Source organism: Aythya ferina, assembly GCF_964211825.1.
Source record: "Aythya ferina genome assembly, chromosome: 2".
In the NCBI taxonomy this organism is placed as follows: domain Eukaryota; kingdom Metazoa; phylum Chordata; class Aves; order Anseriformes; family Anatidae; genus Aythya; species Aythya ferina.
Genome location: NC_140297.1, coordinates 36896700 through 36910709, shown reverse-complemented (window position 1 = coordinate 36910709; position 14010 = coordinate 36896700). Strand labels below are relative to the sequence as shown.

The 14010-nt window shown below is 38.7% G+C and overlaps 1 protein-coding gene across 1 annotated transcript in view; it reads right to left on the bottom strand.

The window, feature by feature from the left end:
* CHN2 (chimerin 2) overlaps positions 1-14010 on the bottom strand; it is a 163898-nt gene that overhangs the window by 114598 nt on the left and 35290 nt on the right. The gene's annotated exons all lie outside the window — the stretch shown is intronic.

The window sequence follows — 14010 nt, the reverse complement described above, 5'->3', positions numbered from 1 at the left end:
AATCCTTACTCAGCTCCACTAAAAATGCAAATCTTTCCAATTATGACTGTAGGGATAATGGTAAAACATCACTGCAGTAAAAATGCCCCTTTACCTCAGTGGTGCTTAAAATCCAAGCCTTGCACTGGCATGGATAAACATAAATTATCTGCAATGTTTAAGTGTTTAAACCGCTATTGAGCAACCACTACTGAAAAAAACAGGCCAGCAAAGAGCACTGCTAGACGCCATAGAGTGTTACACCCATCCATTTCATCTGAAAAAGGAAGTTGATGCAATGCAAGATGACATGAGAAAGTGATGATTGATTTAGTTCCTCATGAATAACTGAGTACTCCCTAACTCCACGAAGGAACAGATAAGCACAGGAAGCAACTGAAGTACTGAGACAAAAGTTCTCAGCAAACAAAAAGAAAAAATCCAAGCAGAATGGAACAGACAAAATTATCCAGAAAAACAAAACAAACAAACAAACAAACAAAAAACAAATCTCAAACAGCTGCATACTCCAGGTGTCTCTTCTGTTTCAAGTAGTGTACTTTTTTTTTTCCTGTTCAAGTTGGAAAAGGCGATTTTTGCCTTGCCTTCTTCTAAAAGTTATTGTTATATATCCAATTCCAGCTCTATTCATTATTCATTTATGGATTTGGTATTTCACCTTGCAAACAAGCTGTTATTGAAAATCTTTTGAGAAGTGTCTCTTGTGACCTTTGGGATGTCTTCTTAAAAGAAACATAATTCTGAAATACAATTGTGCAGCAGACCTTACACATTGATGTCACACTGGGTAAACTGAATTAAGGTCAAGGTCAACTGCTCTTTTGTTACACTCTGGGAGTAGAAACTAGCCCATGGATAAAACACTCAGCTTAAATAAGAAATACAGTTAATGTAAACTATGCATATTTGTGCTACTAATGCTGCATAATGAAACAAGCAGATATGCCGAAAGTTTGACTCAAAAAGTCTTCCATAACATTTACTGACCCCATTAAAAAACTTCTAGTTACTAATAAAATGTAACCAATTTCACTTCAACTACCTATGAATGAGAGAAAGCTGAAAGTATCACCTCTAAAAAGTTGTAAAAACAAAAAGTGTCAAAACCAGAGGAAGACCAAATGTCTGTCTAAGCCCACATGCTATTTCTACTAAAAGCCAGCAATATTTGCTCAGTGAAAGAGCATGAGAGCAGGTCAGCTGAACTGGAGGAAGCTCCTTCCCAAATTACAGCACCAGAGCTGCACGCTAACCCACTCTAGCATGCTTTGGATATACACAGTCCCACAGCATACATCAGTACCCACACTGAATAACCAAAGGAAAAGTATATGGATGCATTACTTATTCTAAACTCTAAAATACAGAGTATTGCTGGCTGCAATTATTTTGTCTCTGAAGTGAAAAATACACAAACTGCAGGCAGGCTCACTTTCTGTATTTCAATTTTTATGGCACTTTAACTCAGCTGAAATCAAGAGCAGTAACTCTGTAGCATAACTGGAAAAGTATTATGTTGAACCATAGCAATTCTTTTGAACAACATGGCCACTTACACTAGTATCCTAATATAATAGATATTTTGTAACAGAGTGCCTGGTGAGATAAATTAGTCATACTGTAAATAGCCATTAGGGGTATGAAAAGTAATAGCTTCTCATGACCTACTACATGTGTACAAAAGCAGGTGACTGAAATGGTGTAAATATTAAGATGGTATCATTAACAGACACTCCTCTGCCCTGGAGGGAGAACGACAGGAACACCGCCTGAGTGCTTCCAGCTTCCGTATGCTTTAATGAACACCCAAGCTGCAGATACACATCCTCTCTAAGTAGCAGTTTGCTGGTTAAAAAGGCAAGAGAGAAGACATATACACGCATTGCTTGGACACTAGGGGTTAACATCAGGAAGGTCAAAAGCCAGCTACAGCTAAATTAGCCAGATACGTGAAGGAAAACAAGAAGGGCTCCTACAAATAATGCCAGTACAAAAGGAAGTTCAGGGAAAATGTGGGTTCACTGATGAACGGGGTAGACAGCCCACTGACAGGAAATACAGAAAAACCTGCTTCCAGACCTCTGCGTGTACCACTGTGGTTTGGGGAAAGAGATGGGCAACTGGCAGTGGGGAAGTAAATGGTTAGGGACCCACCAGCAACGCAAGGTGTATTTGTTCAAATAGCAGGGATTACATGGGGTACATTCAAGGGTGCCAAAAGAGTTGGCTGATGTGACTGTGTGGCCACTCTCTATGCAAAACTGCACGATTGGAGTAGGTTCTCAACAGCCAAAAAATATGGATATTGTGTGTAAGGCAAAGAAAGGCAAGAAGAAAACCAAGAGAACAACCGGCTGGTCAGTCTCGCCTCACTCCTTGGACAGGACAGGGAATGTGTTCCCTGGAGTTCACTTCCAGGCACATGAAGGACAAGAAGGCAATAAAAAACAGTCAACACAGACAGAGCATGCTTGATTGAGCTGATTGCTTTCTGTGACAAAATGACCTGCTCTGTGGACGAAGAGAGAAAGGTAGATGCAATATACTTTGATTTATTAAGGTTTTTGACACTGTGTCCCCCCTCATACTCACCTGGGAGCTGAAGAGGTAAAGGCTAGAAACAAACTTTTAGGTCAGTTGAAATTGGTCATACTGCCATTCCTGAAGGGTGAAAATCAATGACTTTACAACTGGTTCACAGCTGGTACTAAGCAGAGTACCTCAACATCAACAGCAGGCCGATATTGTTCAGTATCTTCATAAGCTACTTGAATGATAAGACAGACTCCTCGGCAACTTTTTTGGACAATAGGAAATTACTGTTTGACTTAATTTCTCCCTGAGAGGTTCAGTTTAGAAAGACCTTGATAAACTGAGGGTTGGGGCAACTGAAATTTCATCTAATTCATCAAGAAGTACAAGGTTTTCTGCCTGGGGCAGGCTAACTCCATACTGGTATTGACTGGTTGGGTAGCAGCCTTGCTGAAAGGTCCTGGGGGTCAGGTGGACTCCAGACTGAACATGAACTAACAACTTGAATAATGTTGATGTTGTTTTCTTCATGAATAATACAGAGGGCACATTATTTAACCACATGAGAGCTTAAGGGAGATTTGTTAGTGTGGCAAAGAGGAGGCCAAGAGGCAGTCTAACAGCAGTCTACAATTGCTTAAAGAGCAGTTGGAGTGGTGACAGAGTCAAACTCTGCTGGGTAGTGGCAGACGATGCAACAAGTGGCAATAACCACAAACCACAGCATGAATTGTTCAGACTGGACATGATTAAATAAAACTCTACAGTCAGGCAGCAGCAGAGCAGGCTGCCCAGAGAGCTGGTGCAATCCCTGTTCTTGAAGGTGTTCAAGACTGAGCTGGATAAAGCTGGATAAAACACCATGGTTCACCAGATGTGCTGCTGGCTATGGTTTTGATTCAAGACCTCCAAAGGTCCCTTCCAACCAACTTTTCTATGAAAAGATTATTGCTCAGCTTCCCTGCACAGCCCTCTTGCCAGATGTCCCAGCTCCCAGAAATGTAGCAAGTAGGGTTAATCAAAGTCATGTTTTTTAAGGCTGTGTAAAGTAACCAAGCTCATCTTGATCAGAATAAGGTCAGGAAATAACTTATACAAGCATATCTGTGGGAAAATCTGAGAGAACAGCAAGACAGCAATGATAAGCAACTGAGGATGGGCTGGGAAAAAGCTGCAATGACACATTTTGGTGTTGGCAATAGCTGCTATGTAAGTAGCTGCATGCTTCTTAGCTTCTGCCAGGATAGCTCCCTGAGCACACCAAGAACTCGGTACCTTTCTCACTTCCCAGAACTGGCTCTATGAACAATTGCAAAAAGTTTTATGTCTTGTTCTCTTTTTATCCTTATTTCCAACCACATGGGCAGGTCTAGCTCAGTGACATGGTGTTTTTTTTCAAACAGTGAAACTCGTCAGATTTGGACTTCAAAGTTTATCATGCTACATCCAAACAGAAATGCCAACCATGATGAACATAGTCTTAAAATCTCAGCCAAAAGTCTCCAATAAAAGCTTATTAGAAGCTGATTAACAAGATCCATCCAATTATCTGATTAGTCAAGATCCAATGCACACAGGTATACAGAGTGCGAAGCTAATAAAATGGTATTACGATGGTGGATGAAGAGATAAGTATAACATAAACTTTTAATTAGCTTCTGGTGGCATGGCATTGGCAGAGATACTCCACTGGGAGAAAGCCTGTAAAAAGCCACAAAGAATAAGTCAGGGCCACCACAGGATGAATTACTTGACGTATTCTTTTCAGAAAAGATAAAAATCAGGGTTGTCTTCTTCTGCATGAATCTGCCACAGAAATGATGGGCCAGACTGGCATGTAATTTATACTTAAAACAGATTATGTTAATCTGATTCAATCTCTACCACATTTAAGACATGCTTGTGCATTGTGGTATCTGGACAGAACCCAGTAGATACTGGAAAGCTGCTGAGACAAGCTGGTTTGGTCCCTCCATCAGAGCTAAGATTGTCCAAACCTTGTATAGAGGGAATGTATTGCTAGGAATTTCTCACAAGTTAACCTTCTAGAAGTTGTGGATCTAACCTTAGCTAGTCGTTTATGCTACTTTAACAGTCTACAGAGATGCTTCCCAGAGAGTCTGAGTGCTCTGTATGATGGATGGAATAAAAACCCTCTTCTGCTCCATTGCCCTCCCACCAAGACAGCTACATTTCTACACTTCTACCACAAAGAAGACACTTCAGAACAGTATAACAAGTAGTCTATCATGGTGGAGATTTTGAGAGGATTTTCGTCTTTACCTCTGCAGCACAGCAGCTGCTATGTGATTATGTGCTCGAAGAAAAGAGCAGAGAAATACCAGTTAAAAATATTGTTTAACCTGATCACTACGTTTTTCAGACTTTTGGGAGGGCAATTAATCTGAAGTTAAGAATTCCTCATCTGCAGTTATGAAGAGGTCCTGAATGTGTCTGTGCACAAAGGAGATGTACAACACATGCATGCATATGCACAGACTTCATCCAGATAACTAAGAGCTAGGCTGTACTTTCAATTGTCTAAAATTGAAATACTATTGCTGAAATGAATTAAGAGAATGCTGTTAGAGAAAAGATCTCATGGGATCAGTTTCAATCCTTGGATGAAAACACACACATCAAACTGATTTCAGCAGAGTGCAAAATTTGCCCCTCAAGAGTTTTTATTTACGTGAAGTCACCACAGGAGAATTAATTTCCAATCCACAGTATAAATTTTTGCTACAAACTTTGCTGCTGCTACATAGGCAAAGTTCCTATTGTCATTAAGGGCTCTACAAAATGTGAAGAAGCATTGTACCACTTTTTCCTGACAGGAATTTAACCTTAAAATGTTAAGTGCCTATCATAAGGAAAAACTCCCAAAGCCTCCTATAACTCAGCTCAGAAAGTAGCTGTAACTGTACTTATTTCAGCTAAGAATACTTTCAAACTTTTTAAAACAAAGGTAGGAAATGGTAACAGAATTGTAAGTAATTAAAATGATTTCTTTTGACACAGAGACAGGAAATCACTGTTTTAGTTTCTAAATCCTGAGTTTAAGAAGTTTCCTACATAAGGAACATTTGAGAGGCATTGACTTGGCTCATTCCAAAGGCATCTGCATACGTTAAACAAATGTAAAGTGAAAAGTGAAGATCTGCTTAACTGTTAGGTATTTTTTTTGCAGCAATCCCCAGGAAACTGATATTTAAACACCAGCATTAATGTGATTTACTCTCTTGCAGGCATGCAATAACAATATACACTCTTAAATTATAGGTTACAATAGCAGAACAGAGAATCTGCAGTTTAAAATTTCAGTTCTTAATGTACGTTTGTGGTTTTTGTTGTTGTTGTTTTCCTATTGCAGTTAGATTGAGAGTGTCAAATTTTTCAAAAATGAATGCAAGCCTCTCTGTCGAAGGGTGATGAAAATTCTTATGCTATTATTTAGAGACATCTTCCACATGTTCTGTTACAACCATTTAAACCACTTTAACATCACTTCAAAAGTCAAAGCTTATTTATTTGAAACCTCTCTGCAGACCACAAACATCAGTTGTGCCTTAGCTGGCAAGTAAACCTGTTTTTATCAAATATACACAGTTGTAGCTGTTGTGCAGTTATGGAAACCTGAAATGGTTGGAGCTGTTAACGTCACCGTGCATTCCGAATAATCTCCAATTGTTTAAATCACATGTAATAGTTTGTAATCTTCATTCCTTTTTTAATACATACTTATATCCTTTAAATAATATGGATTTTATTTTCCTTCTTGTAGGTCTTTTGAGGAACATCACCTGTTCAGCTTAGATCTATTGTTAGAGATGACACTGTATGAAGCTCAATACTGTCAAAAAATACTTTTAGCCTCAGGAGCACATGCATTTTCATGATCTGCTAAGTTTTTTCTTCCTCTGTAAAATACGTCTAATCTTTCCTAATGACTTCTTTGAAGGCTTTGAATGAAGCAAGGATTCACCTTCAACTTTGAATGCAAAACACTATTTCTTTTATTAGATTAGATTAGATTATCACCTTTTTTTTCTGACTCAATTTATCTATCTATATATCGATATTTATTATTTATTCTGAGTTTGTATTATTGTTTCCCTACTAATGGTTGTAATAACACAATGAAAGTTAGACATCAGAGTTTATGGAAGACACTAGGGCTCCTGAAGCAATGTTTGCCATATCTAACTTTAATAAGACATGGATGACGGATTTCCCTGTTAAGAGCGGATTCTATTTCTATATGCACACCCACATGCAAGCTCTCACCATTTTCCTAAGATTTCCAGCAAGAGACATAATAAAAAACAACATTCCTTAGTGGGAACATGCTTCAACAGAGGAAGTTCAAAAAGGTGACACTAAATGTTGGTTAGCAATACTGATTTTGCATGTTTTTTCCTCAAATGAACAGAGAACTGTGACAAAACTGAAGTTTTACTTTTTCCTCTCCTGTCATACCCATTCCATGCAGATTTTCTCATCTCAGTTCCCAGGTCTGCAAAGGGTCAGGCTACCATCACGGAGACAGCTCCAGCAGACAGTAACTGTTGTACCACCCATCAGATCCTGTAAGGGCATTATCAGATGTCATCCCTTCCCCAGACTGGGTACTTGGAGCTGGATTTGTGGCACAACCTTCATTTTAGTTTCCAAGGGGAATGCTTCAGAGAAATAAAATTCACCAGCTTGCAGCTTATCCTGCTGTGCTGGAGAGAAAAACAAAAGGAAATGCATAACTCTCTTGAAAAGCCATTCAGCTCCCAAAGCCCCTCTAATGACAGGGAAGGAAACAGAACATCATTCTCACGCCTGACCCAAACTTAGCTTTAAATGGTAGAATGGCAAAAATAAGAACAATGATGTGCTGCTTCATTTGGCACAGTAGAACAGTTGGAGAAAGGAAAAAAAAAAAAAAAAAAAAAAAAAAAAGAGAGAACATCAAATACTGGAGCACTGTACCTAATCTTGAAACAAATCCCATTATTACTGACAGTTCTTTCAGACTCATCCAGGGTTTCTTACTGTCCTTTCTATTAAATAGGACAGACTTTCATTCCTTTTTGTATAGACCAGTGTGCAAGGGGTACGGGTTAAGAGGAAGAACAGATTTCATTAAGGGATTGACAAGATACAGGGTCCAGAATGTATAAGATCATGAACTGCATCCCGAAATGAACATTTTCAGATCTGAGTACAGTTAAAATTGGGGGTACTTAGTGCTTACCAAAACTGAAGCTGTGAACAAAATACAAAACTGCTTTCAGTTACAGCACTCAGATTCTTCTGAGGAGGGTCCTAATCACCAGGTGATTTGTATGCCAAGCTACTTTCCCCTCCCAGCAGGCATCAGCTGTACTCATTGACCTTTCCTCGCAGCTCCTTTTCAAGAAAGGAAAAGGCCATACAACTAAGCCAAAAGAAACCACCAACAACATAAAGTTAAACTATATTTTCTAAATCACTCAGAAGACTGCATGGCTAACAAAGAGGCTTCTTAACTCCTAAAAATAGTAAGGGAACCTTTCATCAAGTTACACCCCAAAATCCTGCAATCCTGCCTAAACACTTCCTTTAGAAGAAAATAAGCTCTGAATAAATACTGATAATTTTAAAAGTTCTTACAGTTGTCTTAACAACCACCAATGATAATTCTATCATTGCCTAACCCTAGCATACCTTTTCAAATGTTTTTTCCTAATGCTTTTGAAAATCCCATCACCCTCCAACTTCCTCTTCTCCAACTGAGATACTGCTAAAGCAATAAGCTTATAGAAAAATGGCATCATACACTTTGCTCTGTATCCACAAGGTCAACGCCATTCATTCACTCAGGAAAAAAAAGTAGTTATTGTGAATTGCCTATAAAACAATATTTTACCCTTCCTCTCTTGGCTCTCCAGCACTGTTTGCCTACCACTGTTTTCAGTACTATGTGTATACTAATTAGTAATGCTGTTCTACAAATAAAAGTGTTGTGAGGTGATAAGAGGCTTAAAAGACAAAAAGAAATCATTATATTGAAATAAGTTTGTGACTAATTCACACCAAGAGCTTAACCATTGAAGTACTTGCACTGAAATGTGTCAGCATGTATAATAGGCATCTGAAATACATTTTCTTCTGATGTCTTTACAGCTACACTAGTGGCTTCAATCCAAGTGATCCGGGCATTTTATTAAGTTCCACAGGACACCAGGCCTGAGCCTTATAAAGTCCTATATATCACATCATTATTTTTGCTATTTGATAGAAACATACCTTTTTGAAAAGGATTCAGTGCTGAGTGGAAGAAATCAAGGCATAAGGACAGCACCAGTCACAGCACAAACTCATCCTTTGACTTTAAAATGAGTACCTTGTTCCTACTTTGACTTTATCTTGTTTCTCTTTCTATTATTCATTTTCCACTAACTGAACAAAGTCTTTAGCACACCCCATTTCCTCTCTGTGAAGGAATTTCTACACTGTAATCAAGCTCTCTCTCAAACTCATTTTTGATAAAATAAGCCTGATGAGTTCTTTACATTTATTTGTACAAAGGGCATTACTCAGGCTGTTTGGTTTGTTGTTCAGTTTTACAACTTCCTTCTCCAAGGAGATTAACGTGATGGCCACTGCAATATGCTCTCGGTTTCACTGGTGACACACACACTGCAGTCACTGGTCTGCTCTCAACCCTTAACACATGACTTAGGTCTTCTCAGAGCTCAAGGGCTCACTTTGGGGAGGCCTTTCCTGAGTTGCTTTCTCACTGTGGCCCTTCAAAAAAATACCTGCCACTGCTTTCTGAGACACCGTAACCCCATTTTGACACAGACCACCACCACCACAGGTACCCACCCTTTAAAGAAGAAACTACTTTAACCGTGTTTTTTTTTGTTTGTTTGTTTGTTTGTTTTTTGAATTGGCCCAGCTTGTCCAGAAAACTGTAAAAAAAAAAAAAAAAAAAGAAACATACAAAACCACAACCAAACAGAAAAAAAACAACTACAGCATTTAAAACCAGCAAAGAAACAAAACTATTGCCAGTGCTCCTTTTCATTCCATCTCTTTTCATCACTCTGGCTATTTGAAAGAGCAACACAAAAAAAACAGAGCTAATTAACACTCACCAAATAGCACTGCTGTCACAGAGCATAAAGCAAAACCAGGGGGAAACACATGTGCAACTGTAGTGCTCTGAAGCAACAAATACAGTCAGTACTTTACCTTTCATTATGTGTTTGCTGTGAAGTGCTGCTGCAGCTAAAAACACATTGTGCTAGACGGCTGTCGGCTGTTCAGATACATCTTAGTACCCTAAGTCACCTTGCAAATTTTGCAGCTTCTTTTGGCTGTAAAATCACAACGAAGCACCACTCCCATTACTCAGCATGGATATATTAAACACACTTTCCTAATCCAGGACGCAGCAAAGGAATCAAAGGATCATACATGTAGAATGGTTTGGGTTGGAAGGGACCTTAAAGATGATATAGTTCAACCCCACTGCCATGGGCAGGGACATCTCCCACTAGACCAGGTTGCTGAGGGTCTCATCCAACCTGGCCTTGAACACCTCCAGGGATGGGGCATCCACAGCTTCTCTGGGCAACCAGTTCCAGTGCTTCACCACCCTCTGAGCAAAGAACTTCCTCCTAACCTCTAAACTAAATCTCTCCTCTTTTAATTTAAAGCCATTCCCCTTTGTCCTATCATTATCTGCTTGAGCAAAAAGTTGCTCTCCATCTATTTTTAAGGCACCTTTAAGTACTGAAAAGCTGCCTTGAGATCTCCCTAGAGCCTTCCCTTCTTCAGGTTGAACATCCCCAGCTCTCTCAGCCTTTCTTCATAGGAGAGGCGCTCCAGCCCACTGATCAACTTCATGGCCCTCCTCTGGACCCACTCTAACAGGTCCACAGCCTTCTGCTGGGGTCCCAGGCCTGGATGCAGTCTCCAGGTAGGGCCTCATAAGGGCAGAGCAGAGGGGGACAATCACCTCCCTCAACCTGCTGGCCACTTCTCTGTTGAAGAAGTGGTAAAACTCAAATGCTCATCTGTAAATATGTAACAGATGGAACGGATAGTTCTTCAGTTTCCTCTTCAGTTGATGAGAGTTAATTGAGAGTTAGTCAAAAGCCTCTCTGCATCCTAAGGACTAGAAAAAGCCATTAAAAGCCATTGTGATCATACAGTCCAACAGAGATCGAATATGGTTTCAAGCTGCAAAATTTCCACTTAAATTCCAGCTTTGAACGCCTCAATATTGTTTTCAATTAAACAATGCCTTAAGGTTACCTTTATATTTGATCAGCTGCTTTCTCAAGATTGAAAATATAATTTGTGACTTACCAATGTGAGAAAGGCCACAGTAGAGATTTAAGAGTCTGGTTTGGTAAATTTAAGAGCAATATATACTGCATCCTGCCCTGCTGGCATTTAAGGGACCACAAGGAGAAGAGGCAGTGTTATGGTTGGGGCAAGCACAAGAGACTGCTTTGAGGCAAGAGAGCACAGAAGACCATGGGAACTGCAGCTGCAGATATTGTGGTGAAGAACGTGGTGAGGAGGCAAAGTTGTGCAGCACAGAGAGTGTGTTATAAACCCATAGGAAACTCAGTTCTGCTCATACAAAAACTTGTTCTTGATCATGGTGATTGCCCAATCAAGGAAGTATTATATTCATCCTCTCTGGTGTCAGGCCTTACTGGCATAACTGTACATCTAGCCAAAGACTTCATTCATTGTCCCTTTATTCCTGCAAACATGAATCATCTCAAGCTTTGCATATTCATGCCTAAGCCTGCAATTAACCTGCCAGCCACGTTACTCATTGTTAGAAATTGCTGTGTTCCTTTCTTATTATTTATTTATTTTTGTTCAGGCAATGAAGATACATACAGAACATATATTTAAATTCAAATGGTATTCCAAATACTCTTTAGCCTACACCTGGTAATTAAGAGTGACTCTTATCACACTCAGATACTAAGTCAACATCCTATGACAGAACATGGTATCTAAATCAGATACTATAAGACATTTAAGAATTAATTAAAACTTGGAACCAAATAAAAGGAAAAGCAACATGCAAATCATTCAACAAAAAGCTTGTGTTATAAAGAATGTGCATTTACTTAGCAAAATACATGTAAATGCTTGTGTTCAAGTATCAAGTATTAAAAATGAGGTTGTCTTTTCTCCCAGTTCTGTCTTCATCAGCACAATGTTAACTGTTCACACTTCTCAAATGCTAAGGACTTTGCACTGTGGCACAGCTGGCACTCTGGTCATGTTTTCCAAAGAGTAGATTCATAATCCTAACTTTTAATCTCTAGAAAGTTGCAACTTTTTTTCATTTCTAGAGTTTTCATCTCTAAAAAGTTGAAACCAGCTGCTCTCAGAGCTGCTCACCTAAAACCAACACATCTTATTCACCAGTTGTTAGCTATGTCACTGCTCTATCTCAATTTTTTATCTCCTTTTTGTCAAATGAAAATCTTCACATACATTCAGTTCCGTGCACTGAGGTTTTGTTACATGGTGATGTCCCTAGAAGTTCAATTGCCTACTTATTCTAAATACGCATGCAACAGGATTCCTGCAGGCCTACCAAATGCCTCATTTTGGATGCTCCACACTATCAAAGTATAGTTAATTAGTCTTCAAAATGTATTCTGTATTTGGCTTTGATTTTTTTTTCATCTTTGCATTTCAAATATTTTGAATTATTAGGGACGCTCTCCACCATTCAAGACTCTTCAAGAGAGGTGATTTGAAAGTTACTGATAAGGTAACACCTTTTTCTTACACCATCAATGAACATTTTGTCTACAACCCATCAGCTTTCTCATAAATGTGATTACTATATACAGTTGAAAGAACTTGAATGGCTGTGGTATACACAGACTAACATTATGATGTTACAGACTGAAAACAAAGAGCAGCTTCAAACAACCACGCTGCCGGAGGAAAAAAAGGCAGAGGGAGGCTCCCATCGTACCTAAGAAGCTTTGAAGCTAGTAGCATTAGAGGCAGGTCTAGACTAGCATCAAGCCCATAAAGTAAACAAAAACCATGTAGGTAAAAGTTCTGACTATCAGCCTCGATACAATTATTTCATTGTTGATATGCTCCACTGCTTTCAGAATCAAGCTTCCTATTAGAAAAGCCTCATATGTAGCACAAACCAAAAACATAGGAAGCATGACAGAAACAAATGCAATCAATAGTGCTGGGTTGGTTATTTTACAATACTGTACACTTCTGATGTTTCACAGTCGTATAGTCATGCCTTACTTCCTTGTAACAGACATCAGAAAACAAATTATAGACTTAAATGTAAATGATTATTGCACAAGGGTGTGCAACTAGAGGTCAATCCATTATAAAAAGCATTCCTCTCACTGCACAGAAAGACGGGTGTGAAATAAAAACTTCACTCCTGCAGTAACACTATGCAAAGGGGTAAACCAGAATCTGTGTGACTTAGTTTTTGTAAATTATTATAATATAGATTATCCAGATTATGCAACATTCTAGCAACATATGCAGTACAATATGTGATGAATTCTTATGAAAAATAATTCTAAACTGTCATTTTAATTTTGTATTAACAGCCTCTCCCTGCTGAAAATTTTGTTAATATTGAAGTTGATTATACCAGCCTCATTCCTTAAGGCATTTGTCTGAACTTACAGAATAAATACATGTAACATTAAAAAAAATCACTTTCCACATCATGCAAATATATGTTATTGTCTAAAACATTCAGGTCTTAATTCATTAAAAGAAAGATAGACTCTTTAACACACCCAGTTCTAACAGGTCCCAAAAGACAATTAATCTTCAGAAAGGACCTTTCTATTCTGAAATGTAAAACTCATGTCTCTTAAACTCTCTTTGCTTTGTATCTTTTGTCATTTCACAGTGTTACCCACTACCTTACCTATCACTTAAGTTCAGAAAGGTGGAGGCAATTTCTGTGTCTTCCCCTGTTCAAACAGTTTTCATGCACTGCTATTCTTCATAATCATTCTTCTAGTTCAACAGAAGATAAAAATCATTCTCCAGATCTCACCAACTTCCATCTCTGTTACTGATCTATTTGACAACTGTAGGTCTACCTAGATTATATGAGCATGGCTGCAATGGCATAAAGCTTTCTGGAGTGACCTGAGGTATCCAATGTTCAAGCAACCTCTTTCTGGACAATTATAATAACTCATCTTGGCCCTTCATCCTCTAAAAGCATTTCAACTATTGCTACGAGATGTTGACACAGGTAAACATTCTCAGAAATAATTGTATTTCTGTGAAATCTTAAATTGCCTGACAACATCAAACCAAACTAATATTTTTTCCCCCAAGACCATATTTGGAAAAATAAAATAAAGTAAAATAAAATAAATACCATCTAAATACCAACCACGTGGACTAGACAGCTTGCCTGAGCCAGCAGTTACTCCTGGAATTTAG